The 11,056-nt window shown below is 43.2% G+C and overlaps 1 protein-coding gene across 3 annotated transcripts in view; it reads right to left on the bottom strand.

Moving 5' to 3' along the window:
* The window catches only part of LOC144938457 (tyrosine-protein kinase Yes-like), a 100,564-nt gene that overhangs the window by 77,950 nt on the left and 11,558 nt on the right, over positions 1-11,056 (bottom strand). The gene's annotated exons all lie outside the window — the stretch shown is intronic.

Below are 11,056 nucleotides of genomic sequence, written 5' to 3'. Positions count from 1 at the left end.
TACCTGATGATGGTTGCTTGTGTTGAGAGGGAGGGAGGTCAACGAATGCTGCTCCTGTTTTGAGCCGGCGTTCGAAACCGGCCTCCATGTGACCTGTCAAAGCCAGCACCTGGTTCGTGTTGGTTGCGCTATTTGTAGGACGTTGATGCGCGGCTTGATCGTGAACTGTTGTTTTTAGATTGCTTTGTTCGTGTTTTTTTTATTTGCTGTAACCGGGCTGCTATGATGTAACCAGCACCCCCCCTACCCCATCGAAAAAAAGCTTTAATTTGTGAATGATTTTACCTCGCAAAAACAAAAGCTATGACCATACTTTTCAGCGAAAAGTTACCGCACTGGCAGTAAATAGCATCAAATCAGCATTTAAAAAAATATATATATTGGTAGAAAAAAAATACTCCACGAACATTCGACCCCAAACGCACTTCCTAAAAATCAATGCTTATTGCGTAATTCCAGACATTAAGAGATAAAGGACTCTGTGATCCATGTGCTTATAGTGGTCGAGTGCCCAAAAGGAAATCGGAAGGCTGCCAGTTCAATGTTTGCTTCGGTGTCAATTCAGCTTGCCACATAGTTTGATAACTATCATCACTGCCTTAGGATTATTTACAGATGCCACCCATACAAGATGTGATGCGCACCTTTAATTGCAGAACTCCTCTTTATCCATGACCCTATTATCCACAACGCCCATTATCCACGGAAGAGATCTGTTCTGCGGACACTCCGAATATCAGCAACGCTATTCTTTCTATTACCTGAAGTTTTTCCGTCCCGCATTATAGAACGGCTTCCTAATACGTATTCCTCGCGTAACACGCACCCCCGTAGCGTGAGTTCGCGGTTACGCGATACATATTTTAGGGACAGAGTTCACGCTCACGGTCATGCGCTCAATAAAAAAAAAACGAAATTATAAAAAAAAAATTTTAAGTAACAAATTTTTTTTTCAATGATAAAAATTCAAAGTAACGAAAAAATATTTTTGCACTTTAAATCTTGATCTGAGGGCGTCACCGCGCCTTGGCAGGGCCCAGCGTAGTCGTCATAGATCTGAGTAGAAGCAGCCCATGGAAGCGTTCAAGAAGGTCTGCTATTACTCCTTATTAAGTAATATTTGTAAGTAGTAATCTTTTTTATTTAAATTATTATTTGTCATTAAACTCAGAGAACTAGTATTCTTTGTAATGTTATTCATATTATCATTAAGCATTAAATTGATACATATATTTTGTATATTCAGGGCTAAAATTATTCAATTAAATTATACATATAACATGCATTTCTATGTGACCATAGGCTTCACACAACGCACTTCGGCTAATGCGCTGTTTTTCAGGAACACGTGCCGCGCGTTATGCGAGGAACGCCCGCATCTGCTCATTTATCGCAAAAGGAGTCACGATTTGTCCTGTTGCCCACGATTATCATCAATACTGTGGGAGAACATTTTCAAGTCACATGACGGATTATCGGATTTCTGATTTTCCATCATCCCCCACAATTTGATCTGCTTACCTTTCACTATACTTTGCACTTCCATCGTCTTTGTGCATTGTTTGTTGCTGCAACTTTCTGACCCATCCCCGACTGGACATCTGTGAAAAGGGTTTAATTGGCTCATCGGATTTCTCCAGGATAAATAAAGATTCTGATTCTGGCAACACAGCGGCTAAGAGGGGTTTGACAAATATTTACGTGTTAAAGGGTGCAAACAAATATTTTAACTGTGGATTTTTGAATAGTTTTTTGGTCAAACTGCAAACCTTCGATAGTAAAACACTTAACATAGTTTAAAAGGATAATTTTTGCAGAAAAGATTTGTCCACTGCAAGCCGCCTATTTAAGGCAAATTGGTATGCACATTGTTTGTTAAATTATCAAAAAAATTTCACATAAGCACCCGAACCAAGATGAAAATCCAAGCCCCCAAACACTCCCTGAAGCTGAGAGATCTCACCCAAAAAACCCTCTATGATGGATATTGGTTACGAAAGCCCACGTGTTACACTCGCTGAGACAGATGAGCACATCTTAGGCAATATTCAGAGACAAGGTTGCGACTCAACCACCGGTGTCAGGGCTCTGCCGACCACATAATCTCCGTAGCGGAGACAACAGACCGATGATCTGTGGGTGCGTAACGGTGGATCACCTCTTCAAAGTACGCGCCTCACCGCACAAAGTGCGGCTCCCAATAAGCACGCTATTCACATGGCGTGAAGAGGCACACACACACACACAGGGCATCTCTTCACGGTGGCTGATGAGAGCACGACGCACTCGTACTTAGAGCGGTGAACTCGTCAAGGGCTGAAAGGTCCACCATTAGGGGCAGATTGGCACTTGAACGCGGCACTCAGTGTTGGGGGGAGGAGTGTGCGGCTCTCTGCAAAGGGGGAAATCAAAGTGGATGAATGCTCCTCATCAGTGGTTGCCCTTCAGAGTGTTTTGCACCTGCACTAGATTTTTGGAAAAATTAGGCTGCATTTTTTTACAGGTCCCTTATTAACGGACCCATTCAGTGCCCTCTAAATGAGATTAATTACGCCTCTCACAACAAAAGTCAAAGATAAATGTGCCTCAGACCTGTGAGCAAACGTGTTTTTTTTTTCAAAGACCAAAATCCACGTAGCAATCCATAATCTTTGGTTCTTTCGGTAAAGTCACGTAGGTATAAAATAAAATAAATCACGACGTTTCGGGCACAACACAAGCGTCCGTCATCAGGTGGGAAAGCATGGTCTGCTGCTGAGGCAGACTGTTTTAAAAGGTTTGAAATGGGTGTAGCCCAAGGGTTATAAACAAGTGGCCGGGTCTAATGATGTTAATGTGAGAAATTTGCAATACACTGCAGAATTTTATAGGTCTTTGTTTGGCCCAGGAATGTATCACCAAACGTTCACGATTATCTTTCTGGAGGGTCCTGCTTGGGGCAGTTAAGCGATTTCTTGTTACAATTTTTATTTTTCACGTGGGGGGGGGGGGAAACGGAAAAACAAGAGTAGATCTACGCAAATGGGAGGCCCAAGCCTCCCCCTGGAACTCTACCGTGCACGTCCCACTGGGTGAAGACCCCGGGGCTGGCCCAGGCCACGCTGGCGGTGGGACGACGTCGCTCGGCTGGCCTGGGAACGCCCCCAGGAAGTGCTAGAGTCTGTGTATAGTAGTGTATAGTGTAGTAGTGTATAGTGTAGTAGTGTATAGTGTAGTAGTGCATAGTGTAGTAGTGTATAGTGTAGTGTATAGTGTAGTGTATAGTGTAGTGTACAGTGTAGTAGTGTATAGTGTAGTGTATAGTGTAGTGTATATTGTAGTAGTGTATAGTGTAGTAGTGTATAGTGTAGTAGTATATAGTGTAGTAGTGTATAGTGTAGTGTATAGTGTATAGTAGTGTATAGTGTAGCAGTGTATACTAGTGTATAGTGTAGTGTATAGTGTAGTAGTGTATAGTGTAGTAGTGCATAGTGTAGTAGTGCATAGTGTAGTAGTGCATAGTGTAGTAGTGCATAGTGTAGTAATGTATAGTGTAGTAGTGCATAGTGTAGTAGTGTATAGTGTAGATGTGTATAGTAGTCTATAGTGTATCGTGTAGTAGTGTATAGTGTAGTGTATAGTATATAGTGTAGCGTATAGTGTAGTGTATAGTGTAGTAGTGTATAGTGTAGTGTATAGTGTAGTGTATAGTATAGTAGTGTATAGTGTCGTGGTGTATAGTGTAGTAGTGTATAGTGTAGTTTATAATAGTGTATAGTGTAGTAGTGTATAGTGTAGTAGTGTATACTGTACTAGTGTATAGTATAGTAGTGTATAGTGTAGTAGTGTATAGTGTAGTATAGTGTAGTAGTGTAGTATAGTGTAGTAGTGTATAGTAGTGTATAGTGTAGTAGTGTATAGTGTAGTAGTGTATAGTGTAGTGTATAGTGTAGTGCATAGTGTAGTGTATAGTGTAGTAGTGTATAGTAGTAAATAGTGTAGTAGTGTATAGTGTAGTAGTGTATAGTAGTGTATAGTATAGTAGTGTATAGTGTAGTGTATAGTGTAGTAGTGTATAGTGTAGTGTATAGTAGTGCATCGTAATGTAGTGGCAGAGTCTGTCGCCAGAGAAAGGGAGGTCTGGGGAGCCCCACTCAACACGCTGCCACCGCGGCCCTCGCCAGGACAAGTGGACGGAGAGACAAACGATTTTCTCTGTTCCCTCCTGCAGGCAGTGCATGTTTGTTGAGAAATGTGGGGGTTTCAGAGAGGTTCCATCTGTAAGTGCTTCATCAATCTCACCTCAAGATCACTGGATTACACCACACACTGTTACCCAGCATCTAGTATATATAATAAAAAAACGGGTCTGTTCTTATGGAAACTACCGCAGTTATTTTTATCAAATGTCAGTCTGAGTCACCACACTGTAAACGGTGCTGCTGTTTCCACATTACAGATTCACGGTGATTCGCCTTACCCATCTCCCTGTGCACTGACAACAAAATAATTTCCTGACGTGCTGTCTGCATCACGTAATAAGACATTGTTTGTTTACTATGACAGCAAAAATATTTAATGTAATAAACGTTTTCTTATTGTCCTCATGAATTATAAGATCGCTATTGTTTTGATAGTCATGTCACTATGTGTAATAAAAAAAAGCCTTCGAGTACTCCATCAGCCAGCAGGATCCTCACATCGTGTCCAGCAACGACCCCTGAAGATGACACCACAGAACTACTTCCAAACTTACTTCAAATATACTTATTACCCAGTACTTTACGGCAGGGGAGGAGCGACTAGCACATCCGATTAGCACAGTTGTCTACGTACGGTGCGTACATACAATTCATTAATTAATCGATCAATATACATTCTTAAGCTGCATGATACACACGTCGAATCAAGCGCATAGGAAATTTAAGGCCGGAATCTCAGCCGTGTGGCGGGGGGGGCGCTGGTTCAGCGCTCAGTCTGAAATCGCCGGAACGAGCGAGAAGAACCACGGGCACCGCCGTGGGCAACAAACCCACGTGCACGCCACCTCCGTTGCATCTCACTGGCGAGCGCCGTGGACTGCCGTCCGCACAACGATGCGTCAATGTTTGCAACGAACGCGTATAAGCGCACAGGGCCCGCTGGCTAAAAAAACCCAACAACATGCGGTTGCCCACGCAGGCGCACTGCATCGTCCTTTGACGGCGACGTGCAATTGTATTGGCTTTAAAAAAAAAACATTTGCAGTTTCCGCACGAGCGTTTTCCGTGTAATTATTAAGATGAAAACGAAAATGTGCATTCGAGTCAAGCGGTGCGACTAAACTGGCCGGCCAAACCCTCCGCCCCACTTCGAATGGGCTGCCCTGTGTTATGGCCTGCTATTACCATTATTATTGTTATCAATAACAGTTCACTAAATCAACACTGTAATGAAGTCACTGTACTGTAATAACGTGCTTGATTAAAATGCTGCCTGTGATTATGAAGCCATTTAAAGTATTTTTATTATAATCTTTTTCAGGTCTTTTATTATGCACTTTGCATGGATACGCAAGTCGCGGATATAAACGCAATATGTTGCCAGACACGTCCATTCGCAAACCCAGAGCACTCGACACTCCATCCGTCACCATGTGTAGCGCATTGTGGTGGTACTCTACAGGAACGTACAGACGTGAAAAGTGAACATGCGTCAACGACAACCCATTTAAAGCAGCCACATATACATTCCAAATTGGCGATATTTTGGACAATGGCGTTTTGAGATGTAAACGGTTAATCTCAAAAATTATTTGATGACGCTGCGTTGGCAGTGGTGCAAGAGCACAATTAACAAAACAAATCAAGATATTATGAGCAACAGAAACCCCAAGCAAAGACGCTCTAATGGATAAGACTGAACGATAGTTATGAAATAATATTTTAAGACCATCATCCTTCGGTGGACGATAAAATACGTATCGCTTTGTGGGGGTTCAACTCACCCCCACCAGAGAAATGTGGATGATTCACCAATGGCTCAGGGCTGTAAACAGATCAGTGGCACCTCAATGCTTATTTGTGCAGGGAATCTTTTTGACTCGTAATCTTGTAGTCGAGTATTTAGTTGCGAATAATGTTTGGTCTCAAGCTTGGGAAATGGGCTGTGACACTGGAGAAATACAGTGGGTTTCATGACAATAGTGTGGGGTCTTTAACATCTGCTTTATTTATATAATCAATCCTAAAACAATTTAACTGAATTCATTTCCATTGTAAACTAGCAGGCCACACGCCCTTTGGATGCGACCGTCCATCCACCCACCAAACCTTTCTTTTATAATGAAGCATCATGTCCTTTCTTGATTTGAAGCTTTCGTGACTGCAGGAATCCATGCTCTTTGGTTCTTTCAGTAAAGTCACGTAAGTATAAAATAAAATAAATCACGACGTTTCGGGCGCAACACAAGCGTCCATCATTATTTTATGCCAACGTGACTTTACCGAAAGAACCAAAGAGTACATAATGTCCTTGTTTCACAGTTGCACCAGTTGCAGTGCTTTCTCAGGATTAACCCGAAGGTAGAAGGCAACATGGGTGGGAGGTGAACCCTGGAAAATCTTGGTACAGCCTAGTGGAACCCAGAGCGCCAGCGTTGACCGTGCGCCTTCTTAGGCAGAGCCACACTTTTTTCTTACGCATAGAGCGTGCAACACTACAGCAAAATGTGACAAGAACAACCGGGCATATCCACAGCTCAGGATAAATGGACAGGAGCCTCAGTGTCTTCTTCTGGAGAAGCCTCATTAATTTTCTCCACAAATGGCTTGTCATACAGGCAGATCTCGCAGGCCAATCAGAATGAGCATGTATTGTACTCAGATGGGCGACCTTCAGGTTTGTTAAAGGCTGTGGGCCTACGTAGAGTGCAGCAGAGGGCAGTGGAGCTAAATCAACTGTTAAACTGCACTTACATGTTCTCAATGATATGCTCCTTACCCTCAGCCCACACAAACCAGCATGCTGATCTGAAATTGGATATTAAAAATATTACAGACCCAAGTGCATTAGTGTACGATACTGCTCTGAACATGTATGGAGCTTAAGTAGCTTCTGTAAGAGAAAGTATAATTTCACTACCTCCATTCTGAACCGAGCGTAGTCAGTGGTGCTCCTGGTTCAGTGTAGGAAATTCCACAGTCTTATGGCAGGGCCTAGTATCTCCATAATACAAGTTCCGTTGACTTCTCAAGTAGTGCAGCATCACCAGGAAGTGCTAAATTTACCAACTTGGGAGGCATGATGACGGTTACTGATGATAACGGTGCCGAGTTGACCCTGGCTGGCATTTGAACTAATAAGGGAGAAGCTTACTGCTGTGACGGATATATTTATACATGTAATACATACAGACACAGTTTATATTCTTTGGGTCTTTCGATAAAGTCACGTAGATAGGTTCAAAGAAAATAACAAATAACTACGACGTTTCGATCGCAACACAAGTGGTCGTCATCTTTTCCTAATGACGACCGCTTGTGTTGCGATCGAAACGTCGTAGTTTTTGTTATTTTATTTGAACCTATCTACGTGACTTTACCGAAAGACCCAAAGAATTAGAATTCCTGCAGTCACGAAAGCTTTAAGTCAAGACACAGTTAAATCTTATCAGGGTCTGTCTGGGTCGGTTACTCAAGAAAATATTTCCGCACCCAACATGCATCTCGCTTTGCCTGTAGCTGCAAATCACGAGCCTCCTACAGTCTACCAGCCGCCAGAAAAATATTCAGTGAGAAATTAAGCCCTGCGTACAATCATCACAAATGGAAAGACTCGTGAATTATTAACTATAGAGGCCTTGAAAAGTATAAATTAGCATAAATAATAAAATCTAACTTATAACTATAAAAAACCTTTACAATACCATGTTTTTTTTGTATTTGGACCTCCAAAAATGAGAGCCTGAGGACCGATTGGTTTATCTCATGGGGCAAGGTCAGCTTAAAGTTTGACGTAACTTTAAGTTTGTACTAAACTTAAAAAATATTTGATTCCTTTCATCGGTGAACAAAGTTATCTGCCAATGGAATAGCAGTGTAGATATTCCATTACATGGTATGAACGCATTTTTAAATGCATGAATCAACAAAACAATAAGAGACTCACTATGTCCAATACCGTTATCACCATCATCATCATCCCTATAGGGTTGCTAAGATGTTTTCCACTTGGTGGGAAGTTCACCGTCTACGGAGAGACAGGCTGCTGCCACAGGAGGTATTTTTCCACCACTGAATGAGAAACGCCCATGGAGACGAGCAGTGCGACATCGTGACTTGAGCCACTCCAAATAAAACGCCCACGCCACAGAACGTTGGCACGGCGTTCTTGGTGCAGCGGTTTCATAGACTTGACACTGCCCTCAACTAAGGGAACAAACAAACAAATTAACAGGGCAAGTCTAGAGCAGCCGTCTGTTAAAAGTCACGTGATAGTGCCTCCATTTTCTCTTATAAGGGAACCGCTGTCTCACCTAAGGTGGCTGACCACCTTGCGATGGTTATGTCGTCGGATTCCGATGAGTTTAAAAAGAGGAACGCGCACGTGTGCCACGTGAGAGAAATCGTTGCCCCGTGTTGTGGCTGGTGTTTTTCGAATGTGTTTAAACAACACATTCTGCAATCACAGCACAACGCCTTTGCCATTTAGCTGCCGTTTCGAGCAATGCACTCGGCGCATTTTAACACTTCCAAAATATTTGCTAGGGTGCAGAAAACCAAGCTTCTTCACATGCCTCCCTCACTATATTAGTGACATGTAATCATACATTAGTAATACCGGAGTGTAGCCACTCTGCTATATGTGCTCGATCAGCACATTATATCTTTAGTAACTCTCCCCCAAGCTGTGTGGCAAAAGGTTCCATATTGTTGCAGTAAGCACGCACGCATGGGTGTGGTGGGGCCTGGCCATGCACGCTGTTGCCCAAGCCAAGCCAAGACAAATTTGAAAGCCGTAGAAAGATAAAGAGATATACTGGGTGGATGCATAGCCCAGGGGTGGGCTCACTCGCCCTCCCAAGCTTAAAGTTGACAGTTGGATTGAACATGCTATTAGTTTATCAATGTAAAAGTCAAAATCCCAAGTTTTTTTTTTATTGCCTGCCAGTAAATGATTTCATTAAGTACAGCGACTTCAGAAAAAAAATGTATCGGGGACTTCCATTGTGCGGTTGTGAAGACATTCAGACAGCCGCAGAATATGTCGCGGCAATCCACATTCGCAAACACCATCCTGCCACTGGAGAGGGCGAGTGGTGGCGCAGTGGTTAGCACACTGCGGTACGAACCCGGTCACGTGAATTCAATCCCCCGCCTGAGTTCGATTCCCGGTTAACCCCCAAGTTTGATTCCTGGCCATAGCTAAATATCAACGGCGAGGGGAACCGCGATCGCGAGATGTTAACCACCTCGCCTGGTACATAGGAGGTTGCGGGTTTGAACCTGACGACTGTATTTGGCTGCGAAAATCATCCACATGATAAGCCACTTCACTGGGCTATCATTTGTGACCAGGTCATTTCTGAAAAAGAGCTACAGAGCTCAGTGGGCCTTACCTGGCAAAATAAAAAATAGTTTAGCTTATATCTAAATCAGTCCTGCGCGCTTACCCTTTGTCCAACCAAACCAACATGCTGAAGTAAGGTCGAGAAATCATTTTGGCCCGACAGCAGTGGAAAGACAAAATACATCGCGTTATTTCGCCTTTCCACTAAATCCAGCTGGGTGGCACTGTGGCAGATCACTCAACAGGACGACTCCCAAGTTCAAATCCTGTTCGGATTGTCACCTCAGCCGTTCAAACCCCCCTCTGGGGTCGAAAACATTTGTGCCACTTTTCGGCGAGTCAAGAGTGGCAGTAGAGCGTTATAGAGAGAGAGACTGAACACGATGAGAGGAATCTGGAATTTCCACCACAGGCTCGAGGGGGCACCCACAGAGTGCGGCCCCCCATCACCGGGATGGGTCTCCGACTCTTATTGGGGTACCTTAGCTTGGCTGCTTTGAGTCTTAAGCATTTCACGTGGATTCGAAGAATCATAAATATACTCTTTGGTTCTTTCGGTAAAGTCACGTAGAAAATCAAATCAAATAATAATAGAATACGACGTTTCGGTTGCAACACAAGCAACCATCATCAGGTAAGAATGAATGATAAAACACAGACACGGAAACAACATAGGCAGACACATGCAGAGAGAGACACACACAAAGACACACCGAGCGAGACACACACCAAGACAAATGTGTGTCTGCCTATGTTGTTTCCGTGTCTGTGTTTTATCACTCATTCTTGCCTGATGATGGCTGCTTGTGTTGCAACTGAAACATCGTAATCTATTTGATTTGATTTTCTACTTGACATTACCAAAAGAACCAAAGAGTAATTCCTGCAGTCACGAAAGCTTCAAATCTAATCAAAGATATCCCAACTGGCCTTGTGCAGCTTGTGGTTAGCAAACTCGGCTAAATAGAGGTGATGAATGCACGTCTCCCTTGTTTGTATTTGTTCAAACACTGCGTTTATCCATGATACAGGTTTTTTTGGGTTAGATCGCGTAAATATATAAATGTGTCGTTAAACCCGCCACCACCCGACACGGCCAACTAGTAAGGGTTGTCACGTAAACAGAACGTGCCAATTCGTCACTAGTACACCACACCGGTGTGTTGGAGAGCCAAGCCACAACATTTACAATCTGAGTACGACGTTTCGCCAGTAATTACAGCTAGCATCATCAGGCGACAGACAGATTTTTGGAGAAGTCCACCTATTTCGTTCCTTAAATAGAGGCGTAGATGTGATGGTAACACTTGTGCGCCCTTTTTGCGCGAATGGGGGGGGGGGGCAATGAATCAACGCGCATAATGCGCATGCATTTATATTGACGTCTGTGCGGGCACTTCCACTTTGCAGCTTGGGCTCGCACATTTTAACAGGAAATTATTGTGGCTATAAATGTACCGAACATTAATATGACAAAACAAAGCACGTTAGATGTAAGAAGATGTTAAATGGGTTATCCAAGTGGTGT

Source organism: Lampetra fluviatilis, chromosome 22 (genome assembly GCF_964198595.1).
Source record: "Lampetra fluviatilis chromosome 22, kcLamFluv1.1, whole genome shotgun sequence".
Lineage (NCBI taxonomy): Eukaryota > Metazoa > Chordata > Hyperoartia > Petromyzontiformes > Petromyzontidae > Lampetra > Lampetra fluviatilis.
This window is presented reverse-complemented; position numbering and strand designations above follow the sequence as displayed.